Here is an 8855-nt window from a genome sequence, read left to right as displayed (position 1 = left end):
ATCCGAATACCCGCTCAGTTATGTAAAAACCGGGGTACGCGTGGAAACTAGGCGTAGGGGTCATAAGTGCTTGAACAGACAAGTACCCAACTAGCTATGTTATATTACATGGATAGTAAGAAACATCTTCGAGGGAGAATAGTTCCGTTAAGGGTTCCTTTCCCTGGGTACGCATGCCCTAATGTGCATGTCCAAACTGCGAAAAGAGACGCAGGCTATAAACATCTGGGGGCATGTATTAAAATAAATAAAAGTCATCTTTTGTTCACCGACCGAGTATTCCCTTAAGAACGCTAGCTTTCGGCTTCACCCAGTCTGAGGTACACATCCGGCTGACCCGGCAGTAACAATCACAGAGGTGCTCCCCTTATGCCCTAGCCGAATTAACGGGAACGTAGGGCATAAACACAAGAGCCAGGCAACGCAGCTTGGCCAAAACTTAAGTCATATCGATGCATATAATGGCGAAAAAAGGTACATGTGGAAGAATAACACATGTGTGGGACATAAAGCCCGGAAAATAGTTATATTAAGCTTCTGTATAAGAAGCCCCCAGGTATAATGAGCCCGGTTAGCGCGTCAAGATTGTGTAGTCAAGACACAATTTAGCCTTTTAAGGCCTTGAAGAAAAGGAAAAAAGAAGAGAGAAAGAGAGAAAAGACAGATAACAGATATGTAAAAAATTGACGGAGGTAAGGAGACGAACATAGAATCCGGCACTAGGCGTAGAACCTTCGGAGTCTGGCTGCGTTCCATGGGTTTGGCTCGAGTCGATTATCCGATGCATCCCGCATACGGTACGCTCCACCGATCAGAACCTGGTCAATAATGAAGGGACCTTCCCATTTGGGCTTGAGCTTGCTCTTTTTCTTCTCCGGTAGGCGTAGAACGAGTTCGCCAACGTTATAAGTTTTGGCCCGTACTTCTCTGCTTTGATAGCTTCGAGCCTGCTGCTGATAGAATGCGGAACGGGATTTTGCCACGTCACGCTCCTCCTCCAGGGCGTCCAAACTGTCCTGCCGATCGAGCTCGGCCTCTTTTTCTTCATACATGCACACTCGAGGTGAATCATGAATTATGTCGCAGGGCAGTACCGCCTCTGCGCCGTACACCATAAAAACGGTGTGTATCCGGTGGTGCGATTCGGCATGGTCTGCAGCCCCCATAGTACGGAGTCGAGCTCCTCTACCCAGTGCGTGTTTGATTCCTTTAAGGACTGCACTAATCTGGGTTTAATGCCGCTCATGATAAGACCATTTGCTCGCTCGACTTGGCCGTTAGTTTGCGGGTGATAGATAGAAGCATAATCGAGCTTGATGCCCATGTTGCTGCACCACAGTTTCACCTTGTTGGCTGTAAAGTTCGAGCCGTTGTCAGTGATGATGCTGTGGAGGATGCCGTAATGGTGTACGACCCCAGATATGAAGTCTATCACTGGTCCGGATTCAGCCGTTTTGACTGGTTTGGCTTCTATCCATTTGGTGAATTTGTCTACCATGACCAATAGGTATTTTTTCTTATGGGTTCCCCCTTTGAGGGGTCCAACCATATCAAGCCCCCAGACCGCAAAGGGCCAAGTAATGGGGATGGTTTGGAGAGCGGTAGGCGGCATATGGCTTTGGTTTGCGAAGAGCTGGCAACCGACGCAACGTTGAACAAGGTCCTGTGCGTCTGCTCGGGCCGTCGACCAATAGAAACATGTACGGAAGGCCTTGCTTACAAGGGCCCGGGCTGCGGCGTGGTGGCCACCGAGTCCAGCATGGATTTCTGCCAAAAGCTTCCGCCCTTCCTCTTCGGAGATGCACCTTTGAAGGACTCCGGTAGTGCTTTTCTTATAAAGCTCTCCCTCGTGGACCTTGTAGGCTTTAGACCGCCGCACTATGCAGCGTGCCTCATTTTGGTCCTCGGGTAGTTCCTGCCTGGTTAGGTAGGTCAGGAATGGTTCTGTCCACGGGGCGATGACGACCATTATCACGTGGGCTGAAGGTGTTATTTCGGTGGCAGAGCCTCAGATTATGTCAGAGTGTTCGGTATCTGGTGTTGTGGCCGGGTCCGGACTATTGTTACCGGTGTCCCCTTCCCATACCACGGATGGCTTAAACAGCCTTTCCAAGAAGATGTTTGGTGGGACAGGGTCGCGCTTAGCGCCGATACGGGCGAGGATATCTACCGCCTGATTGTTTTCCCGAGCCACATGGTGGAATTCAAGCCCCTCGAACCGAGCTGACATTTTGAGGACGGCGTTGCGATAAGCCGCCATTATCGGATCCTTGGCGTCAAAGTCTCCATTTATTTGAGATATTGCGAGGTTCGAGTCCCCACGCACCACCAGGCGTTGAATGCCCATGGAAACTGCCATCCGGAGACCATGTAACAGGGCCTCGTATTCGACTGTGTTGTTGGAGTCTGTGTATAGTATTTGGAGTACGTATTGGACTATATCTCCGGTGGGGGACGTCAGGACGACGCCAGCCCCCAGACTAGCCAGCATTTTAGAGCCGTCGAAGTGCATGATCCAATTGGAGTACGCGCCATATTCTTTAGGGAGTTCGGCTTCTGTCCACTCGGCGACAAAATCGGCCAGTACTTGCGACTTAATGGCTCGCCGCGGTCTATATGTTATGTCAAACGGGAGGAGCTCGATAGCCCATTTGGCAATCCTGCCCGTGGCATCGCGGTTGTTTATTATGCCCGTTGAGTGGTACTTCCGAGGCCACCGTAATTGAACACTCTTGAAAGTAGTGTCGTAGTTTTCGGGATGCCATAAATACCGCGTATGCTATCTTTTGATAATGTGGGTACCGTGATTTGCATAGAGTGAGGACGGTGGATACATAGTATACTGGCTTTTGAAGTGGGAATTTATGTCCGTCCGTCTCTCGTTCGACGACGAGCACTGCGCTTACAACTTGGTGAGTTGCCGCTATATATAACAGCATTGGTTCGCCGATATTTGGTGCGGCCAAGATTGGGTTGGTGGCCAGGATGGCTTTTATTTCTTCCAATCCGGCCGTGGTCGCATCCGTCCACTCGAAGTGTTCGGTGCGCCGAAGAAGGCGATAAAGGGGTAGTGCCTTTTCTCCTAATCGGGAGATAAAGCGGCTTAAGGCTGCCACGCATCCAGTTAATTTCTAGATTTGCTTGAGGTCAGTTGGGATAGCCAACTGTGACAGAACTCGGATTTTAGCTGGATTTGCTTCAATTCCTCTACTGGAGACGATGAAGCCCAGGAGTTTTCCAGGGGCCACGCCGAAAATGCATTTTTCCGGATTGAGCTTGATGTCGTATGTTCGGAGATTATCGAACGCGAGCCTCAAGTCGTCTATTAAGGATTCGACGTGTCTTGTTTTAATAACCACGTCGTCTACGTATGCCTCCACTGATTTGCCGATCTGTGTTTCCAAGCATGTCTGAATCATGCGTTGATAGGTTGCCCCGGCGTTTTTGAACCCGAAGGGCATTGTGTTAAAACAGAAGGGGCCGTATGGAGTGATAAATGCCGTTGCGGCTTGATCGGACTCCGCCATCTTAATTTGGTGGTAACCGGAGTATGCGTAGAGGGATAAACTCAAGGAATATGATATAAACCCCATCTTTTTATACTCGATGGCAACAATACAATACGTGCCTTGCTGCCCCTGCTGTCACTGGGAAAGGACACCGCAAGATTGAACCCAAAGCTAAGCACTTCTCCCATTGCAAGAAAGATCAATCTAGTAGGCCAAACCAAACTGATAATTCGAAGAGACTTGCAAAGATATTAAATCATGCATAAAAGAATTCAGAGAAGAATCAAATATTGTTCATAGATAATCTTGATCATAAACCCACAATTCACGGATCTCGACAAACACACCGCAAAAAGAATTACATCGAATAGATCTCCAAGAGAATCGAGGAGAACTTTGTATTGGAATCCAAAGAGAAAGAAGAAGCCATCTAGCTAATAACTATGGACCCGAAGGTCTGTGGTAAACTACTCACACATCATCGGGGAGGCTATGGTGTTGACGTAGAAGCCCTCCGTGATCGATTCCCCCTCCGGCGGAGCACCGGAAAAGGCCCCATGATGGGATCTCACGGGTACAGAAGGTTGCGGCGGTGGAAATAGGGTTTTGTGGTGATCTTCGATGTTTTCAGGGTATATGAGTATATATAGGCGAAAGAAGTAGGTCGGTGGAGCCACAAGGGGCCCACGAGGGTGGGGGGCGTGCCTACCTCCCTGGGCGCGCCCTGCTACCTCGTGGACTCCTCGTTGCTTCCTTGACATCCACTCCAAGTCTCCTGGATTGTGTTTGTTCCAAAAATAACTCTCCCAAAGGTTTTATTCTGTTTGGACTCCGTTTGATATTCCTTTTCTGTGAAACACTGAAATAGGCAAAAAACAGCAATTTGCACTGGGCCTTCGGTTAATAGGTTAGTCCGAAAAATAATATAAAAGCGCATAACAAAGCCCATTAAACATCCAAAACAGATAATATAATAGCATGGAACAATAAAAAATTATAGATATGTTGGAGACGTATCAAGGTCTTCAAATGCTCGTCCCTTAAGATGTCGCTCTTGGCGTGGGGGAGGGTCTTGAAGCACTTGTTCCACTTGTTGTCGTTCTTGTCGTGGAGGAGGACGAGGAATATGCGTTTGGTTGCGCCTTTCTTGTTGTTCTTCATGATGTGTGGCTTCTTCTTGTATCTCCCGACAAAGAGCTTCCTCTTGTTCTCACACTTGGCGGTTGCGCTCTTCAACGGCTCTAGTGGACTCGCGGAGGGCGCGTTGTGCTTCGAGTGCTTGTGCTTGACGGATGGCGTCATCATCTTGAGGTTCTTGACGTGGCACTTGCGGAGGTATTTGCTCTTGCTCCATTTCTTCTTGTGCTTGTTGTCGCGCCCTTTCACGTGCTCGGACCCGGTCTTGTAAGCCATTGCCATGGAAAGGATTTTCTTGAGCTTGGCGATCTTGAGGATCATCACGTCGAGGGACACGAGCTCGTGGAGGACTTGCATCATAAGAGGAGTAGTCCGAAGATTGTTGACTTGAGCGGCGGCTTTAGTGGCGCCGTCTTGATGAAGAGGATGAGGAAGACGGGCGTCGCATGATCATGTTGCGGAGTTCTTCCATTTGGGTGGTGAATTTGGCGTCGATGTAGTCGCGGATCCTTGTTTCCGATTGACGAAGGTCGGAGGCGAGTTGCTCCATGCGTTCACCCAATGCTTCGCTTTCTTGATGTAGAGCTCGTTGCGCGATGAAGAAGTGGTTCTTTGTGACATAGCCGTGATCACCATCTCGCTCCTCGAAAAGCGGGTTCGCCGACGAACTTGGACTATCCATCATAACCAAGTGGGGTGAGTAGGAAAATGAGAGAACAATACCGAAGTTACCTTTTCCGAGGATTGAGGATGTAACAAGTGTTACTCAATGTAATGCCACAATAGGAGAATTGGAACCGGGTTTGTTTCTAACACCTACAAGTAAAAGGCTTATGGAGTAGCTCGGTTAGGATGGTGGCAAAAATTTCAAGCAAATGTTAGTCAAGATATCGATAAGGTTGAGAAGGTTCACAAAAATGCAAGTAAAGCAAATAGATCAAACCCAAGGATATCACTAGGAACACACACACGGAATATAGATGGGATCCGCACAACCAAGGGGTGAGCTCAAAATGTGCAACCACGGAAAATGCTCTTGTTCTGTGAATGCTAGAGAGACGCTAGCTCGATTGCTCAAATGGGCAAGATATGCTTGTGCACCAACCTATGAGAGAAACGTGTCGTCTTCAATCCCAACTATGTTATGTATGCGGTGACCAAGATGATATGACTATGCAAAATGGCTCAATGCTATTGCTTACAAGCTCTTTGTTTCTCCTCTTTTTGCTTAAAAGCTTTTCTTTCTTTCTTTTTTCCACTATGCTTGATACTCGAGCCAAGTATGATATAGGACAAGTATGTAAGATATGCACGGGAGAGACTTATGGCACAAAGATGATACCACAATCACTATGGTGCACAATAGCGTGGCCCGGCAATTCTCAACTTGCTAGTCTCGATGGGTAAGCGATGCAAAATGGCTCGGGTTATCAATGCAAAAGCAAAGGTAAGTGTCGTCGAGGTTACCGTCCTTTCTTACGGTTAGCGGTGGCTACGGTGATGATCGTTGGCGAAGATGACTCCGAGTTGATGATGAATGGCGGTGATGTCGATGTCACACGTTCCTAAGTAGCCGAAAGACCTTAGGAAATGGAAACCGCAACTCAAAATTGGTCAAATGCGGAAGGTGGGTGCTATGATGATGAATTTTTGGATGGAGGCTAATGGTGGTGGTAATGATATATGTGGATGGGGGATGTCAAGAGCTTCCAAACGAACGAAAGAACACGAAAAACAGACTTGGGAGTAGGAAGTTATGGCCAAATTGGTGTGGAAGTTGGGCTGATTCGGGGGGGGGGGGCGGGCAACCCGGGGGTGGAGGGTGTGGGTGCCCGGGGTGGTCAGGGGGAGATGGCCCGTGGGTGCGGGTGCCCGATGGTTCGAGGTGCGGGCACCCAGTGGTCTCCGATTTGGGCGGAAAATTTGGGGGAAATGCACAATTGCGAGGATTTCGTGGTGGGAAGGGTGGGGATTGTTGGGTAGGGGCTAGATCCACTTGCCAAACATCAAATCCATGGACCAAAACAACCAAATCTCACAAGATCCAACAAATTGCAAGAAAAAAATTTGGGGCTATTTTTGTGGGGAATTTTCGAAATTGGACCAAAACAACCAAATCTCACAAGATCCAACAAATCCAAAAATCAAGCTAGCAAATGGGGGGATGGGACTCCAAGATGTGAATCAACCTTGCTCATGATACCAAGATGTTGTAGGGTGAAACCCTAGAGGGGATATTTTCACACTTGGAGGGGGAAAAGAGGAAAAACACTCAAGAACACGCACAAATCACCCAAACAAACCCAAATATCACATCCACTAGAGTAGCATACATGAGATCCACGAGATTACAAGATCAATCCAAGGAAACAAGCACTAGGTAAAGTTCTTCCCACTCCTAGAGGAGGTGAGGTCTTGATGATGATCTACTCCCCTGGGAGGTCTTGTAATCCACAAGGATTCTTCCCAAGAGGGGGCTTGATCTCCAAGAGGAGGGGATACAAGGAGCAAAGCTCACAATGCTTTATCTAATACTTTGCAATCCTTCCCAAAGAGCTAGGCAAAGAGTATATAATGGCTAGGGACGAAACTAGGAGACAGAGGGGCACAAAGGACCAAAATATCCCTAAAACGCGTAGCCACGGAGGAGGAGTCCGGGCACCCGGGGTAGAACAGGCCGGGCACCCGGACCGGTCAGGGGCTCCGGAGGAAGGAGGACCGGGCACCCGGGGGTCCTAGGCCCGGGCACCCGGGGAGGCCGCATGTGGCTAGGCTGGGCTGGCCGGGGCCCCGGGGTTGAGGGCCCGGGCACCCGGTGGTGGGTTGGGCGCGGCCCAGGGAGGCGGCCGGGCACCTGGTGCTGGGGGGCAGGCACCCGGGTGGGGCTGGGGCGAGGCCCAGGCGGCGGCCGGCACCCGGGGCCGAGATGGCCGGGCACCCGGGGTGTCCAGGGGGTTTGGCCCTCCCCGCGTCTTCGAGTCCGGGCACCCGGGGTCCTTCCGTCCGGGCACCCGGGGTGTCCAGGAGCTTCTCCTTCATTCTTCTTGACCTCTCCTTCCTTCTCTTGCTCCATGGATGCTCGAATCTTCACCTTCTCCTTCTCCTTCTCACGATCACCTCCTTGGTATCCTAGAATGCATAACATGTCTTTATGAGGTAGAACCAAATTCTCATGCGAATCCGAACGAAACTCGAAGAGGAGAGAATCAACCTCGTTCCCAATGGCGCGTGCACGTGCTCTTGTCATTGGTCCTCTCGGTGCTTGCGGTGGTGATGGAGCGTCAGTGCGGGTAGTCGGGGGATGGCCCGCATCAGACACTCCATCCCAAGCTTGTAGTAGCAAACATCGTCGGTTGCAACAACGGGGGTCATTAGTTCCAGCATCCGAGATCACCAACCACAGTACCATGTCGCAGTAGTGACCACACCGGCATCCCTCCACCCCAAGCTTGTAGCAGCCAACATCGACGGTTCCAACATCGAGGGTCAATGGTTCGAACATCTAGGGTCGCCGACCGCAACACCATGTCATTGTCGCCGCACCACCCGTCTCCACCCTGAGCTTGTAGCAGCAAACATCACCGGTTCCAGCATCTGGGATCATCGGTCGTAGCACCCTATCGCTGCACCGGCCGCGTCTCCACCCTGAGCTTGTAGCATCCAACATCGTCGGTTCTAGAACCGGGGGTCACCGGTTCCGCCATCTAGGATCGTCGGTCATAGCACCATGTCGCTACATTGGCCGCCCCTCCACCCCGAGCTTGTAGAGCCAACATCGTTGGTTGCAAATACCTTCTTAGAGGAGGATTCAGGGACAAATGACCAGTCATATTCCTCCCTAAGGTGTTTGCTCGAACTTGGCAAGGTGATACTGGTCATATTATGTGTATGGTGTCTTCTAGTATTTACATTAGATATCAGTACACAATATTTCAATATCATCTACTTAGTTTACACGTCATATACGCGTATGTCATCTGCTTACCATGCCATCATGTTTACTTATACAACATATGTGTTAATTATGTCTCGTCATCCATTTTAGTTAGACATCATATATGTGAATCGTTGGAAATATGCCTAGAGGCAATAATAAATGTTATTATTCATTTCCAAGTTTATGATTAATGTATTTTTGTGCTATAATTGAATGGTTCTCGGGTCTACATATAAACGAAATTCAACAGAAATATCATGCATTCGATCTTT

This window comes from Triticum aestivum, chromosome 2D (assembly GCF_018294505.1).
Source record: "Triticum aestivum cultivar Chinese Spring chromosome 2D, IWGSC CS RefSeq v2.1, whole genome shotgun sequence".
NCBI lineage: Eukaryota > Viridiplantae > Streptophyta > Magnoliopsida > Poales > Poaceae > Triticum > Triticum aestivum.
Note: the sequence above shows the minus strand (reverse complement) of the source record.